Below are 17,946 nucleotides of genomic sequence, written 5' to 3' on the forward strand. Positions count from 1 at the left end.
TCTCTCTTTCTCGCTCACTCCATGCTGTTTGTTTTGATTCTGCAAAGAACTCTAATGTAGGTAGTATGCTATAGAAAGCTATGAACACATCTACTTGTATTTAGTTTTTAATCCTATTTTTAAAAAAATCCTTAGTGAAACTCTCATAATTATATAATAATAGTATATGTTATGTAATTTGAAATTAAGTTTATTTATGTGCACACTCAAATTTTTTTAAACTAATATTGGCACATGATCAAAAAGTTTGAAGATCACCAGTCTAATCAATGAATAAGTAATGCAGAACCTCCATAGTTGACCACCTCCCTACATTGACCACCTCCTTAAGTTGACCTAATTTTCATAGACCAGACATGCACCACGTGTACATGTGGTGCAGCAGGCCTAGTTCCTTATGTTGACCATCTCTGTATGTTGACCAGTTTGTTACACTCCCTTGGGTGGTCACCTTACAAAGGTCCTACTGGATTTTCACAAAGTCTATAATGAAAAACTGTAATGTACATCAGAATGGAGGGAAGGTCTGACAGAGAAGCAGAGACCGATGGGAGGGAAAGCAAAGTAAGGCACCTCTCATTTTGGGGAAAGATACAGGTGTTGGGAGGGGAAGGCAGGAGGGAGGTTGGGTGGAAGGAGGGCAGTCGGTGGGACTTCACCTATGGTGCATATTACAAGGAGTATAAATGTCTTAACACAACAGGTAATTAAGTGAGGTGAGGCTATGTTAATCAGTTTGGTGTAAGCATTCCAAATTGTATATAAAACCAGCACAATTGTACCCCATAATTGCATTAATGTACACACCTATGATTTAATTTTAAAAAAGTTTAAAAAATTAAGAGAAAAAAGACACTGGTAAAGAAAACAAATATTAGTTATAAAAAATATGTAATTCATTTTGAAGTACATGAGTTAAAAATTTTCCATTTTTTCTTTTGCTTTATACAATCAAGTTAAAAGCTCCTTCAGGTATTTATAAAGAAATACATGTAGATGCCCAGGAGTAAGTTCCAACCTTAAATAGCAAGCAGGGAGGCAGTTGCAAAATGGAGTGCAGAAAACATTGCAGTGGGGGAAGGAAATATCTGAGCTATGAACTTCAATTTGTATTTGCTTTTATGTCTCTCATATGTGTTTACTTCTATCTTTGTGTGTGTTATGGTATAAAATAGTAAAATAGAATAAATGTATAATTTATTAGTCAATACATATGTGTATGTTGGGGTAGGTATTTTTTATTTATTTTATTTTATTTATTAATTAACTTATATATATATGAGGCAGAGTCTCACTCTGTTGCCCTAGGATAGGGTGCTGTGGCATCACAGCTCACAGCAACCTCAAACTCTTCGGCTCAAGTGATCCTCTTACCTTAGCCTCCTCCAGTAGCTCCAACCACAGGTGCCCACTACAATGCCCAGCTATTTTTTTTTTTTTTTTTTTTTAGAGACAGGGTCTCGCTGTAGCTCAGGCTGGTCTCGAACTACTGAGCTCAAGCAATCCACCTGCCTTGACCTCCCAGAGTGCTGGGATTACAGGTGTGAGCCGCCTCACCCAGCCTAAGGGTATTTTTTATTTTAATGTGAATGTTCACACGGAAGCTATTCCTTAGCTGAGCATCTAATCTTGTTACACTTCTTTTCCTGACATGCTCCTCTTCATCCTTTCTGTCAGTGTAGCTCAAGAGCTGCCCTCTGCAACAGACCCTTTCCAGAGAGTCTGGCCAGCTGGTACCTTCGATCCCCAGTGCCACTCACAGGGACAGGCTACGCGGCACGTTGTGCTCACTAAGCACCTCTGATGCCAGTGTTTAGTCCAGAACTAGATTGAACTTGAACATATTACTTGGTGTTCTTTAAAGAAGAGCTTTCTTTTTCTCCCCTCCTAACCCCTTTATGACCCACGGATGTTTTAAATTGCACGTCTATTGTAGTGCATTACCAACATGATTCTTTATGGTGTCCAAAATGGCACAAAATTGACTCCTATGATTTATTTATTTATCGAGATAGAGTCTCACTTTGTCACCCTCAGTAGAGTGTTGTGGCATCATAGCTCACAGAAACCTCAAACTCTAGGCTCAAGCAATCCTCTTGCCTTAGCCTCCTGCAGTTGGAACTACGTGCATTCACCACAATGCCCAGCTATTTTTTAGAGACAGGGTCTTGCTCCTGCTCAGGCTGGTCTCAAACTCCTGACCTCAGGTGACCCACCTGCCTTGGCCTCCCAGAGTGCTAGGATTATAGGCAAATAAGCCACGCCTGACATTGGCTTCTATTATTGAATCTGAAAGGCTCTACATCTTACGCAAAAATGTAGTGGGCATAAGGAAGGCTTTGGAGTTAGCTGCCATAAAAATCCATGGTGAGTCAATTTCTGCACCTGCAAAAGAATGCTAATAATATCTGCTTCATAGACAGGAGCCAAGTCTTTGGGCTCACTGCTGTATCCCCAATATCTCAGTCACCCAGAAGGCACATAATATAACATCTCTTCACTATGGAAAACACCTAGAATAGTGCCTGCTATCTAAGGGTAGCACAATAATGGAATTGTTGATATTGTTGTTGCTAAGATTTACGTGACACAGTACAGCTTTATTGGCTAAATATTACTGAGGCATTGAGGCCTTTTTACGTGTGAACCTTTATTACCAGCCATCAAGAAAGAATTGGAGGATGAGACTATACCCAATTCAACTTAGCAAGGAAAAAAATAATAATTATTGCTATTATGACAATAACAAACATAGTATAGTACTCACTGTGTGATGTAAGGCAATGTGCTAAGCTCTTCATTAACTCATTTATTCCTTTCAACAATTCTAGAAAGTAAATGCTAATATTATTCCCATTTTAAGATTAGGAAACTGAGGCTCAGAAAGGATAAATCACTTGCCACACAGCCGGTGTGCATACACTGGCAGTCTGGTTTCAGAAGAGGTCTTGCATGGTGCCATGCTAAAGAAAGGGAAACTTAGCAAAATAAGGTAAGTGGAAACAGAAGGTGTTCTTTATACAGAAGACTGTATACAGTGCATGGTGGCACATGTGACATTTATTTAAAGACAGACACACACACTTTGTTGGCACAGAGTTGACAATGAAGATATAAGGTTCTTATCCTAAAGTCTACTAGCATCATCGTTTGGTTTAAAAGATTACATTCTGCAAGATGCTGAGACCTTTGCAAACTTCAGGAGCTCTAGCAATTTAAACCTTGGAAAATTCAAAGTAGATGCCAGCTCTTATCTTCGTCTGGTGCTTGATGGCAGCCGCTCAGTGAAATACACAGCTATGTCTGAATAACCCACCAGATGGTCCAGCTGTGAGAATGTTATTGTTTTCTACCCATTTGTATTATTCCCATGGCTTCACAAGTTCTAGTTCTTGAACCTTCCAAGGATACCACAGCTTTTTCCTTAAGCTATGAGAAAATAATAGGTTTCCCAAATCCATCACAGAGGATCCATCAGATTTGTAGGTGAATTCACAGGCGAAAACGTCAATGCTTTTTATAATCCCCTTTAAAAGGCTCGTGTTTAGTGTATAGGGCCTTTTCCTTACAAGAGGGACTACAGGTTTGTGAGAAAGTTTTCCTAAGAGCAGGCTGAGGGCCATTGCTACCACTGTCAATTAGTTAATGCACTTTGTGAAAAATGATACCTGTGTCTCAAAAGCCATTTTGTTATTTCTTTTTACACTGTTACCTTCTTCGATGTTACAGGGAATTGCTTGCTTGATGTTATTTGCGTGAGGAAACTGGTCACTCGCCAGCATAATACATTCCCGGCTATCTGTATCCTACAAGAAAGATAAGCAATAAGAACTCACACAGTGTGAATTATAGCCTAATAATTAGTATCTTATGCATTAAGAGATGCAAGGCTCAGAGCTATGCAGCCATTAAAACAGTTAAGCATGAATTACCACACTATAATTCAGGGCCCGAAGCTCTTCTATACATAGAAACAGATGTCTCTGTTACTAGAAGAGGGAAGCCAGTAGTTATCTGGAGGTGGGGAGAGTGATTTTTTTTTTTTTAATGGCAGAGTGACCTCATTACTGCTATTGCAACCAAGAACTAGGAATGTAATATGCATCTAAATTCTCCTGCTCCTTGATCCTAGCCTTGGTCAGCCTTCCTGTGGGCATTTGCAGGACCACCCAAAGATCCCTGCATTTATCCAGCTTGTGTGATTTCCCCCTGTGTGAATGAGCTCCTCTCAATAAAAACAATAACCTTCACCCACTCGCCAAGACTCTCTGGAAGATACATTTGAGTGTGTTCCTGCATTTAAGTTTCCTGTAGTATTTCAAGGAATAGAGGCACTCTAGAAACTTCTTACCATGGCCTACGAGGGCCTCACTGCCCAGCCCCGCCGGTGTCACTGGTCTGCCCTCGCTTCCTCTGTCACACTGTTCCAGCTCCGCCTTCCACGTCACTCCTGCTCATGCAAGCCAGGTACACACATGTCAGGACACTTGTCCTTCCTTCTGCCTAGAGGGGTCTTCAATCAGACCTCTGCATGGCTAAAGGAAGGAAAAAGAAAAGACAGGAAGTGAGAAATGAAATAAAGGCACAATAAGAAGCCTTTAGAGAGCCCTTTCTAGACCATAATTCATAATAGCATCCCATGTCATCTTTTATTTTTGTTTCTTTACCTGACAATATATTTCTTCCAAGTACGCATGACTACCTGGTATTAAGTTAGGTGTTTATGTATTATGGTCTGTTTCTTTCACTACAGTGTAAGCTCCATGAAGCTAATTCTTTTTATTTGTTCACTGCTTTTTAGCTCTTAGAAAAGTGCCTGATACATAGTAGGTCCTAAATATTTGTTAAATGAAAGAATGAATTAATGCACTCTCAGTTTCAAGAAATGGAAGAACTAGTATTTCTGTTCTTTCCTTTAAAGAAATGGAAACATGAATCCTTCAGCTCAGCCATTTGAGTCCTTTGCTCATGTATAACCTCTTTTCCACTAGAAATGACTGACCAGTTTGGTCTGCCATACTGAGATCACACCTCCAAAAATTTGCTTTGGAAATGGATGAAATCTTTTGGTGCTTTTTCCACTTAAAGAGACTACAGGTTGAGTTGAAAAGCAGAGGCTCTCTGACCTGAGCCCTTTCTAAAATGTGAACTTTAAAGCATTAAAGCAAATCTGTCATTTCAAGGTCTCTGCTGCTTCTTTGCAGAGCTTAAAAAGCAAACCCAAGGAAACCCATTAATGGGATTTTGAGTAGAAGGGATAACACGCCAGGTTTATCCCGGAATGAGATTTTTGAGGCTAAGGAAACTAAACTTCTCTGTACAGTAACTAACAGGAATTTTCTGTTTGCACCAAAATTCCCAGAGGAGAGACTTCTAGAATTGAGGAAGCCACTTCGCTGGGAGAAAATGGGCACAACAAAGTAGGCAACAGCTAAAAAGGGAGACAGGAGAATACAAAAATGAAGTTAGAGTCCCACTGCACCTATGCATGTAGATTCAAAAATTCTATGTCAAATACTAGTGAACCAACTCTATAATGTTAAATATATTTAATACAATGAAATATATTAAATATATTTAATGAAGTATATTTAGTTGTTTAAGTCAGGGTTCCCCAGAGAGACTCTCTGAGAATCCCTGCAGATCTGATAGCATGTGTGTGCAGAGGGAGTGATGAGAAAAGGTTTATTAGTGTAATTGGCTCACTCCTCTATGGAGGATGAGATCAGCCATCTGCAAGTAGGAGAACCAGGGAAGGGAGTAGGATGGCTCAGCCTGAGTCTGAAAATCTCAGAACCAAGGAAGCCAGTAGCATAGCTCTCAGTCCAAAGCCTAAAGGCCATGCAGGTTGGGACCTCACTGTGTCCTGGCTCTGGAACAGAGAGCAAGAATTTTCCCTTCCTCCATTTTAGTATTTCTTCTGGCAAATGACTGGAGATGACTGGATGGTGCCTGTCCACACTGAGGGCAGACCTTCCCTGCTCAGGCCACCACTCCAACCTCCATTGGAAACATCCTCATAGACAAACCTGAGGCAGCCCAATCATTTAATCATCTAAATGTCAAACTATGTGGATTTCCCTTCAGCGGAAGAGGGCCAGGCTCAGCGCCCACGGAGGCACTGAGAATACTTCATGCAATAATTCTGAATAAATAACACTTTGTTAGCCATCTGGGTATTCCTTACTTCAGTCAAATTGACACCTCCCCAAACCATCCAATTAGTTAATCAATTAATTGTATAAAATAAACATGTAAATTAATTAGAAATGATACATCATAATCAAGAATGTAAGGAACATAGCCAGGCATGGTGGCTCACACCTGTCATCTCAGAACTCTGGGAGGCTGAGATGGATAGATTGCTTGAGCTCAGGAGTTTGAGACCAGCCGGAGCAAAAGCGAGACTCTGTCTATAGTACAATAGAAAAAATGGCAGGGCATTGTATTGGGCACCTGTAGACTCAGCTACTTGGGAAGCTGAGACAAGAGGATGGCTTGAGCTCAAGAGTTTGAGGTTGCTGTGAGCTAGGACACCACAGTACTCTACCAGGGCAACAAAGTGAGACTGTCTCAAAGGAAAAAAAAAAGAATATAAGGAACATTATCAGAAAATTAGTTATCAGAAAATATATTTATTATTATTTGTAACATTAATACACTAAAGGAGAAAATCATGTGATTATCTCAATTGATGCAGAAAAACATTTGATGAGATTTAATACCTATTAAGGAAAAAAAAAAGCTAAGAATAGTAAGAAACATCCCTTAGTAAAAAATGTATATACCAATCCCTGAAATAGTATACTTTGGATATGTGACTTTTAAAATTAGAAATAAGAATATCACTACTATCTTTACTGTTCAATACAGTATTGGAGGTTGTGAGCAATATGGTAAGGAGAGAAAAATAAGAGGTATGTCTTTATTGATAATCGTATATTATATCCCTTAAATACTTGAGTCACACTCCACGAATTTTTATGCACTTTATTCTCATTTTTATTTGATTAAAAGTATTTTCTGATTTTTCTTGAACCACGGATTATTAAGGATGTGTTGGTTCATTTACAAATGTTCATGGATTTTTCTAGATGTTTCATTGTTGTGACTTCTCAATTCCATTATGATCAGAGAAGTTACTTTGCATGATTTTAATTATTTTAAATTTGTTGAGGTTTGTTGTAATGGCCCAGAACATGGTCTACCTTGGTAAATACTCTCTAAGCACCTGAAAAGAATATGTATTCTTCGGTTCTTGAATTTAAGGCATTATAAATGTCAATTAGGTCAAGTTGGTTAATAGAGTTCTTCAAGTCTTCTGTATTCTTAATGACTTTCTCCAACCTTGTTCTATCCATTATTGAAAGAGTAGTGTTGAAAGCTCCAACATTACGTGTGGATTTGTCTATTTCTCCCCAGCAGCAGTGTCCTCCTCCAGGCCTAGATCACTGATGTTGGCTTTCTCTTGGGCTCCCACGCTGCCCCTAGGTGTTCTTCTAAAATACTTTTTTTTTTTTCAGTTTTGGCTAGGGCTGGGTTTGAACCCGCCATCTCCAGCATATGCCGCCAGCGCCCTGCTCCTTTGGGCCACAGGTGCTGCCCATAAAATACATTTTTTAAAAAGATCTCCTTGTTTATGTGGTGCCCAGGTGTTGTGTATTCTTAAACTAGCCCACCCCTAACCTTTAGCAGTTCATTAAAATATTCAACTGAACTCTTCTCAGCTGCTTCTCTGGTGGCCCAGCTTTTTCCTGAGCCATGCCAAGATGGCCTACCCTGCCTTTCCTTGGAGACCTCTGCCTTTCCTTACACTTCAGGTTAGTTGTTTTCCCTGTGAATTCAGTTTTCTGGTTGATGAAAAAACAAAATATATGTATATATATGTTTGAGGTTTTTTTGAGACAAGTTTTTCTATGTTGCCCAGATTGGACTTGAACTTCTGGGCTCTAGTAATTCTCTTGCCTCGGCCTTCCGAGTAGATGGTCTTACAAGCACATATCACTATGCCCAGCTAAGACAATTCATGACTTTGCCAATTATCTAAGTTTTTCTTGTCGGGGTGTGTAATGGCAGTATTCTAATTCAGCTAGACTGGAGAGAAACTCAGGCGTGGGGGGCAGGTGTAACTTGCTTTACTCAGCTCACACAGCAGCAGGAGGGGCAAACACGGCAAATCCGCCCAGCTCCTGATGGCCAGGGAGCTAAGTTATGTATCGGAATCTGTGGTCCACAGTCCACACAGGGGAAAGGTTCTGTGCACCTTTAAAGGAACAAAAGTGGCAACATGCCAAGCAGTGTTACTTAAGCGTGACTTCACTGTACCCAGTTAGGGCTTTCTAGGAATACATGACACCTTCCCATGGGAAGAAAGCCTAGACAACTTCATCTTGTCCCATACCCTAGGCCATGGACAGAAAGCCCAAACTCTTTTTCCTGTCCCTACAGGGTGAAAGCAACACTCTTTCTATATCCTAGTTGGAAGCCAGAAGTTCTAATATTCACTCGTAGATGGCTTCCTAATCTATACTATACTGTCCCAGGGGATCCCTAACTTCCAGCGAAAGTTCACTACATTCTATAGCATTGTTAAAGGGGCTTTTGAAAAGGAGGAAAGAGGAACTTGCTAGGGGTGCAGCAGTAGAGAAAGGCCAGTAGCTGGCAGATGACTGAGAGTTGATCAAGAATTGCACTGACAGCAGGTATTTTCAATCAAGGGTGACAGGCAACCACCGGGAGAATACAAGCACTGTTTTCCCAGACTGGGGAGAATTTGATTGGAAATAATCTGTAACTTTCCGCAGCTGTGTGTAAAAAAGAGTCCAACCAATTTTATGTGGCCACTAAAGAAGCAAATGATCAGGGATTAATGTAAGGGCTTGGGCTACCCGAATTACAGGCATGCAGCTACATCATTATAACTGTTTGTCCTCAAGCCTAATATAGTAGCTTTGTTCTGAGAATGGGAGATTAAGCTCTTTGCGTGGAGAAAGTTAATACTAAACTCACGAGTTTATTTAGGTCCCCCATTTTCACCACACTACTCAATTGAGTTATCCGAATCCCATGACAACAGAGGGGGAAAAAGGCTCAGAATGTTTGGGTACCTATCTTCTGTAAAACGAATGATACAGTTTGGCTTTCTGTGTTATCCTGTTTATTAAATGTTCTGATGAGGGAGCCCAAGGTTTAATTTTTATCATCCTTTCGGGGAGGGGGAGGAAGGGGATCAAATTTAAGAGGCCATCTCAACGCCTGAGTAATTTTTTTCCAATCCAGCAAGATCAGATGGTCTGATTTCCTTGCTCAGTGTTTCTGGTAGAAAGGCAATTTTCAAGACTGAAATAGCAATTTCTTAGCCATCACGGAACCTCTTAAAATCCATTTTTTAAAACTCTCATAGACTTCCATGTGTAAATGAAAGAAGACTCCTGGAAATACACATTTTTTTCTATTTTGAGAGATAACTCACTCAAGCATAAAGTTAATACAATTTATTACACCCAAAGTAAAGTTGCATTAGAGTGAGCTCATAACAGATGAGTAAACACACTTCACAGGAACAGAGCTGGCATGTCTGCTCTCCTGAGTCTGTCTCCTTCAGCATCAATGCCTCCTTGAATGGCTCACTCTTGCACCCACCCTGCTGACATGCTAATATAAGAGAGGTCTGTCCTCTTTAGAATGATTTTTTTCGAGACAGAATCTCACTCTGTCATCCCTGTTGGAGTAAAATGGCATCATCATAGCTCACAGCAACCTCAAACTCTTGAGCTCAAGTGATCCTCCTACCTCAGCCTCCCAGAGTGCTAGGATTATAAGCATGAGCCACTGCACTGGGCCTAGAGTGATGTTTTTGAAACACCTTTAGACCTTTGACACTTCAACACTAACCCTAAGATAGGTCACTAACTTTTGATTATTCTGGAGGGATATAAAACATTCAATTAGTACTCCACACAAAAGCAATAAAACCGAATGGAATGGCCCCAGAGTCAGGCTGCTCTCATTTACATCCTAGGTTTCGTGAAACATACTGACTGTTTGATCACAGGCAAGGCGGTTAATTTCACTGAGCCTCAGTTTCTTCCTATCAGAATGAAAATTTTAACAGTGGTGCCTAACTCATAAAGTTGTGAGGAAACTTGTAAGCAAAGCACTTAAGAGCCCCTAGCACCCAGCACACAAGTGGTAAAAGTTGGGTCTTTATCAGTGCATCAAGCATCAGGCCAAATCACTACCCATCCTCAGTTCATTCATTTGACAGATTCTTGATCATCAGTTGTAGGCCAGGCTCTTTTCTAGGAACTTGTGTAAAGTAAGAATCTACTCTTTGCCTCCTCTGCCACCTGCCAGCAAGACACTTGATCTCAAACCGGGGTTTCTTCTTCCATCACTTGGGACTAACCAGGTTCAGGACTGGGCTGAGGCACGGGAGACACTTGCACACACCTCCTTAAATTTTATACTCTGGGTACATTGCTTGTCTCATCTTTGTCCCAGCATCTGGTAATAATAACACCTATTTCACATAATTATTGTTAGAATTATAGAAGTAGAGAGAGGATAGATTATATTTGGCTAGTATGGGAGCAGGAGTTGGGAAGACTTGTCCAATGATGTCATATTAGGTTGGGCCTTAAAGCATGAGAAGAAGTTTATGGGGCAGGCGTTGAGTTGTTGCCTATAGATATATCAAGGAGTGGAGTGGGGGTTATGCTTGGAAATGACAACATGGTTTGAAAGGAAATGATGAAAAAGCTAACAGCTATTATCAATTCAGCACCTACTGTGTGTGAGACATGGCTAGACATTTTTCAAATATCCTTTTTTAACTTAATTTTTATTAAATCCTAACTATACATTTATGGGGTACAATGTGATGATTTGATGTATAATGTGGAATGCTTAAAATAATTAATCGTCACCTCACTGATTTTTATGGTAAGACATTTATAATATACTCGTAGTTGTTTTGAAATGTACCTCTGCATTGTGTACCTTAGGTGAGATCCCATCAAATACCCTCTCTCCACTCACTCTCCCCTCTCCTCCACTCTCCCTCCTCTCCCCTCATTTTTTCTGGACTGTATTTGTGTTTTATCATTCATATGAATGTGTAAGTATTTATATGTTGGTTTCATAATAGTTTTGAGTACATTGGATACTTTTTTTCCCCATTCTTGAGATATTTTATTAAGAAGAATATGTTCCAGCTCCATCCAGGTAAACATAAAAGATGTAAACTCTCCCTCTTTTTATGGCTGCATAGTATTCCATGGTATACATATACCACAATTTGTTGATCCGTTCGTGGGTTAATGGGTATTTAGGCTGCTTCCATGACTTGGCTATTATGAATTGGGCTGAAGTAAACATTCTGGTGTAAATGTCTTTTTTGTAAGATGATCTTTGTTTATCTGGATAGATATCTAGTAATAATATTGCAGGATCAAATAGTAGGTTAATTTTTAGTTCCTTGAGAATTCTCCATACACCAAAAATACATTACTGAGATCTGATCAAGCTAAAAAGCTTCTGCACAGCTAAGGGCACTGTAAGTAAAGCAAACAGACAACCTTCAAAATAGGAGAAGATTTTTGAAGATTATGTTTCTGACAAAGGTCTGATAGCTAGAATCCACAGAGATCTCAAACTAATCAATAAGAAAAAGGCAAAGAACTCCATTTAAGTTGGCCATCTTGCCTCCCTTCTTTGCCCATCATCTTTAATCATCAGAAAAATGCAGATCAAAACCACTTTGAGATATCACCTAACTCCAATAAGATTTGCCCACATCACAAAATCCCCAAACTACAGATGCTGGTGTGGATGTGGAGAGAAAGGAACACTTTGACACTGCTACACTGCAAACTAATACAGCCTTTTTCAAATATTATCTTTAATCCTCATAGTAACCTTCAAAGGTTGCTATCACTTATCCCCATTTTACAGAATAGCTTCAAAGTGCTAAGCCCAAAGGGGGAAAAAATGTACAGAGTGGATTAGTTTTCTGTTGCTGCTATAACAAATTGCCCCAGATGGAGTGGCTTACCACAACACATATATATTGTCTCAAAATTCTGGAGGTCAGAAGTCTGACACAGATCTCATTCAAGATGTCTAGGGGAGAACCCTTTGCCTTGCTTTCTCTGGCTCCTAGAAGATGCCCACATCTTGGCATTTGGTTCCCTTCCTCCAACTTCAAAGCCAACTAGCTGATCAAGACCTTCTCACATTGCATCACTCCAGCCTTCATCCATAATCATGTCGCCTCTCACTCTAATTCTTTCTTTCACTTTTAAGGACTCTCATCATTTTATTGGACTCATCCAGAGTTAGCACAGGATAATCTCTTTATTTTAAAGTCAGTTTATTAGTAAACTTAAATCCACCTGTAACCTTACATGGTACCATGTAACCTGACATATTCAAAGGTTTTATGGATCAGGACATGGACATTTTGAGGTGGGGGTTGTTATTCTGCCTACCGCACATCATTTGTTAGTGACACAGTTATTGGGTTAGGGTAAATTTGGATTTTATCTCAGGTTGATAGGGAGGCTTTGAAGGTGACACATAAATAAATCTATTTTACATAAATAATCCTTGAAGCAGAATGTAGAAGGAACTGAAAGACAAGAAGATATATTGGCATTAGAGAAGCAGAAGGCATAGAGATGGAGAAAGGGAGTGGATTGAAAGATATTTCAGAGGCATAATTCTCAGAGCCTAGTGACCAGTGGGATATGGAAAGAAAGGAAAGAATTCCAAGAAGAGTCCTAGATTTCCTAGTGCAGGTGATTGAGAGGATGGTGGTTTGTCTTTACATGTAAATCTGCTTATAACTGCTTTACAATTCATTCATTCATTTCAAGCACTCATTTATTCACTGAGCATTTGTTCAATGCTTACTATATGCCAACCTATTGTAGCACATAATTTGGGGTATATCAATGGACCCAAACCACAAAAATCTCTGCCTATAAAGAGCTTACCTTCTAGTTAGGGGAGAAATACATCAACATAAAAAGTAAATACAGAGTCTATTAGAAAATGGTGAGAGTTACTGAGAAAATGAAAAAAAGCAGGCTAAGTGGCATCAGGAATACTGAATAAGAGGCTGGGAGGCCACTGTTCCAGGGTGGTCATAGTAAACCTCAATAAGACAGTGACATCTGGGCAAAAACTTGAAGGAGGTGAAAGAATTAGCCCTATGGATATCTGGGGAGATGCAGTCCTGCTGGAGGGAACAGCTGGCACAGAGCCCCAGTGGTGGGAGCATACCTGGTCTGTTTGAATGAAAGCAGGAAGGCCACTGTGGCCAGTGGAGATGACTCTTGTATCCAAAAGGGAGAAATTGACTTGATATATAATTGGGCCCTTACAAGAAGGGAAGAGTGATAAGGGATGATGGCCAGCCACATCTGAATTCTCAGTCTGTTTGGAACCTTAGTCCCCACAGCTCCTCTTAATATATACAAGGCAACCAAGTTTAGGGCTCTGCCTATATGGAGTTGTGAGCTCTGCCTTTATGGTAGGCTCTGTAAGAATTAAGCCAGCTGATCATCAAAACAACCCTAGGAGGTAGACAGGAGGATTAGCTTCATTTCACAGCTGAGAACATTGTTCAAAATGATATAGCTAGAATATGGCAGACTGAGATTCAATCCCTGACAGTCCATCTCCACAGCTACTGGAGGCAGCTGTACAAGGACCCAAAGAGTAGAAGAAAGAAGTCCTTTCTCTAGATAACATCTCACTAATTCCTAAAATCTCATCATTAACACTTCATCCCTGAGATAAGCCTGTTCAAAATATGAATGGGTGACATGATAAACTCTTTATGCCTTTCCTGTGAATGCGTCATCCTTCCACCCACCAAACCACCCACTCATCCATTCATTCATCCATCTGTCCATCCATCTATCCACTCATCTGTCCATCTGCACACCCTTTCACCTACTCATCTACCCATCCACTGATCCATTCACGTATCCACCCACCCACTCATCCACCCTTCTATCTACCCACCCATCTACCCATCCATTCATCTATACATCCACCTTCCATCAATCCATCCATCCATGCATCTATCCATTTATTCATTGACCTACTCACCCATCCACCTACCCATCCACCCATTCATCCATCCATCTGTCCATTTAATAAGAGGCTATTGATGACCTAGTAAGTGCTGGGCTCTGGGCTAGCACTTTTCTCCATGATAAGAAGAACTTGGCAGCAAGAAAGTGCATGTCAAAAAAGAAAAGTGGGGCTGTAAGGACAAATTTCACTTATTTGAAGTTTTGCCTCAGGAAATGTCCACATTTATCATTTAGTAACTATTAAGTCACCACACAGTATGATGATGCTCATCCTTTCTGCTGGATAACTCTCCCTCCACAGCTAATTGCCTTACATCTATAGCCTGGTTCTTGTCAGTTTTGTCACACTGTTATTACATACAGTAATGGTGTGTAAGATATTAGCCTGTCATTATATATAAATGTGTCTAAGGAAAACTCATTTCCAAGAATCATTTTTGAAAATGAATTCAGAAGAGAGGTAAAAGCTTATTTTCTGTCTCCAAGGACAACATAAAGTAACTCTGAGGCTTGTAACAAGAATCATTTAAGGTGGATTTTATGCCCCATAGGAATACCAAAGCCATAGTACATTCCCAGATGTTACATACAGCGCAGGAAAGAGTTAAGCTGGAAATAGGAAGAAGCTTTCATCTCCCGCTAACTGTGCCATGCCTGGAGGGTGTGAACAACCCAGCCCTTTCCCCACTTACCATTTTTCTATTTGTTTTATTATGGTTAATAACACGTGACCAGAAAATCATTTTTACCATTTTCCCTCTGGTGCCATTAAGTTTAATTTCCTTGTTTTAATAATACAGCACCAGTGACTTGTCTGACATGAGAACTTCTTTCTTCCAGTTATCTATGGAAGTAATACTTTAATTTATTACAAAGTATGTATTTCATACAACTCTCCCTACCCAGTCTGTGATATCCCTAAGGGTGGAGCACTATCTGTGTGCCCAGGATTTTCCTGGTTTGTTTCTGACAACTTTTCCCACTGAGTTGTAAACTCTACAAAAGCAGAGACATTGTGCATCTTGTTGTGCCCACAGAACAGTGCCTGCATGTGGTTGGTGTTATAAGAATATGTGTTGAATGACCAATAATATGAACAGCCCCTGCTTATATCCTCTCCCTTCGGATCATACATGAAACAACCCAACTATTTTCTCACATGAATTTGTCTATGAAATGGGAAAGAATTCTAATTTAAACGTTCGCATGCTGACTCACTTAGAAAATGGATTGACTTCAGTAAACTTTTTAGACTTTAAATACAACAAGCATTTCTTAAAGACTTGCTGTCTGTAAGTGGAGAACATATTCTGGGTGCTGAACGCAAAATAAAGGTGACCCAGACACAATGCCTGCCCTGCAGAGGCTTATAGTCTGGTGCAAACCTGGGGATTACCCACAGAGAGCACCTAGACTGACCTCCAGTCTCCACTTCTCTTCCCCTCTAAGGCTCCATGGTACACTGTGGTGCCATGGATCTGGTAATTCCAGATGAGGATTTAACACACAGGCTCTGAACCCTGGTTTTGCGTCTTGACTCAATCAAATAGCTCTGTGACTTTGAGAAAGTTACTCCCCTTTTCTGTGCCTCGGTTTCCTCCTCTGTAAAATAGGACTAAATATTGAACTAATCTCATTGCACTGTTGTGATGATTAAGTGGGTTTATCTACTGAAAGTGCTTATCACCACACCTGGTTTGGTTTATTATTGCTACTTCATGATAAATTGTATTTGCATGGCTCTCTTGAGCTACTATGAATTTCTATTATATATTTTTAATAGAAATATCTATTGCTCTTTAGAATTATATGTGATCATTACAGAATATTTAAATTATGTAGAGAATGACAATGTTTCTGTTATCATACCTGCAAAAATTATCACATCACAATTTGGCAAATCTCTTCTCACATAATAATTTGCCTATGAAAGGATATGTAGATATATTTTCAACATGAATGTATGTACCCCATCCTGCAAACAGTCTATTTGTTAATATATTGAAATCATCTGTCTGTGTCAATATGTACAGATCTGGTCTATAATTCAGGTATCCACTACTTTATTGGTAGACATGTAGACCATTTACTGGTTATATAGCAACTTCGAAAGATTAGGGCTGTATTGTCCATGTTTCTTGAAGAAAGTGACACTGAATTCCTGAAGTGCTCTGCAGATGGGAACATCTGTGTAAATATTGATTGATTGATTGTTCATGTTTGGAGAATGGAACCAGAAGTGAGCTTTAAATGCAGAACGTTCTATTTCTCAACTTTTTCTAGGTATTCTAAAAAATATTTTTGAGTAGCATAACTATCTTTCAGGGTTATTGTGAAGACAAAATAAGGTATTACAAAATGCCTGAAACCTTCTAAATGCCCCCTTAAGATGGCAATTAACAAGAGAAGAGATTAGACACCATTTGTCTTTGATGCCTTGGTCACCTACACAAGGGGAAACAGATCAACTCTAACAACCACCCTTGGCTCTAGGATCCTGTTGTTGAATGACTAGGTACTGTATTAAAGATACACTGAGTAGGGAAATGAAAACACAGAGTAACTATTCATCCTGACCCTCCAACAACTGAAAATTACCCACATGATGCTTGTTAACTAATAAGAAAGGTTAAAAATAGCATTCATCAAAATTGCTTCCTCTGTTTAATGACTTGTACAGAGAATGGCACTTTCAATTAGTATTTCATTACTTAATTCAACTTGCCCACAATAGAGAGAGATTAGTTAGGAAAGTACATGGATCTGTAAGCACGACTGGACATGTTAGAGGAGCAGGACATCTAAGGATTCCAGGACTCCACTTCCGCTTTTTACATCATAATCTTCTTATTCAGAATTTCTTAACCTTGGCATTGTTGACATTGGGGCTGCATAATTCTTTGTTGAGGGGGACTCTTCTGCACTTTATAGGTTGGTTAGCAACACCCTTGGCCTCTACTCACTAAATGCTGGTACCATCTCCCATTGCCAAGTTCTGTCCAGAAAATGTACCCAGACATTGCCAAATGTCCCCCTAAGAGGCAAACTGATGTATGTATATGCATGTATTTGGGGGATAGCATTTTATACTCTGCAAGTACACTTAATAGTTGTGCAGATTAGCAGGGTAGATATTCTCCCCTTATTTCATGGAGGGAGGGAAGCATGATACTATAATAACAAATGATGTGGAATTGAAATCTAAATTTTGAATCACTCTGATGTCATCATGGGTCAGACCAGGAGAAAAGAGTCTGTTTGTTTTTTTTAAAAAAAATCTTTTAGTAAAAGGAACAATCAAAGCTTTCCCCCTTTACTTGAAAAACACAAAAGGAATACTCCGGCAGCCAACCTCAGAGAGGACCCCCTAAACAAAAACAAGTGTGAAGTGCAGCCATGTAATTCAGAGTTAATTTTGGGTTGAATTCATTAGCTATAGAGATAATGGTTTGAAGAAAAATTTGCCTGCTCCTGCAGAGACGGAAAATGGGATAGCGTGTGAATAAATGATTCTAACGGCTGTAGTGATATATCTTTAGGAGGTATGAACATTCCATCTAAAAAGAAAAGTCTGCCCATTAATTAAAATTGTTATGGGAGGATGCAAAGAAGATTAATATAGATAAGAGCCATAGCACCAACAGGCCTAAAACCCAGTGTCTTGGAAATAAAGAAACTCCCCGAAGACAAGGAATTATAATCTACAGACATTAAACAAAGAAAACCTTCTGGATGCCAAGAAGAGCTAGAATCCCAAGGAGATGGGAAATAAGACAAGGAACTGTAGGAAATCCAAGGTCATCAACTCTTAAGCTGAACCCTAAGTGGCACAAGCAGA

This window comes from Otolemur garnettii, unplaced genomic scaffold (genome assembly GCF_000181295.1).
Source record: "Otolemur garnettii isolate 467f Iridium unplaced genomic scaffold, OtoGar3 scaffold00070, whole genome shotgun sequence".
Taxonomy (NCBI): domain Eukaryota; kingdom Metazoa; phylum Chordata; class Mammalia; order Primates; family Galagidae; genus Otolemur; species Otolemur garnettii.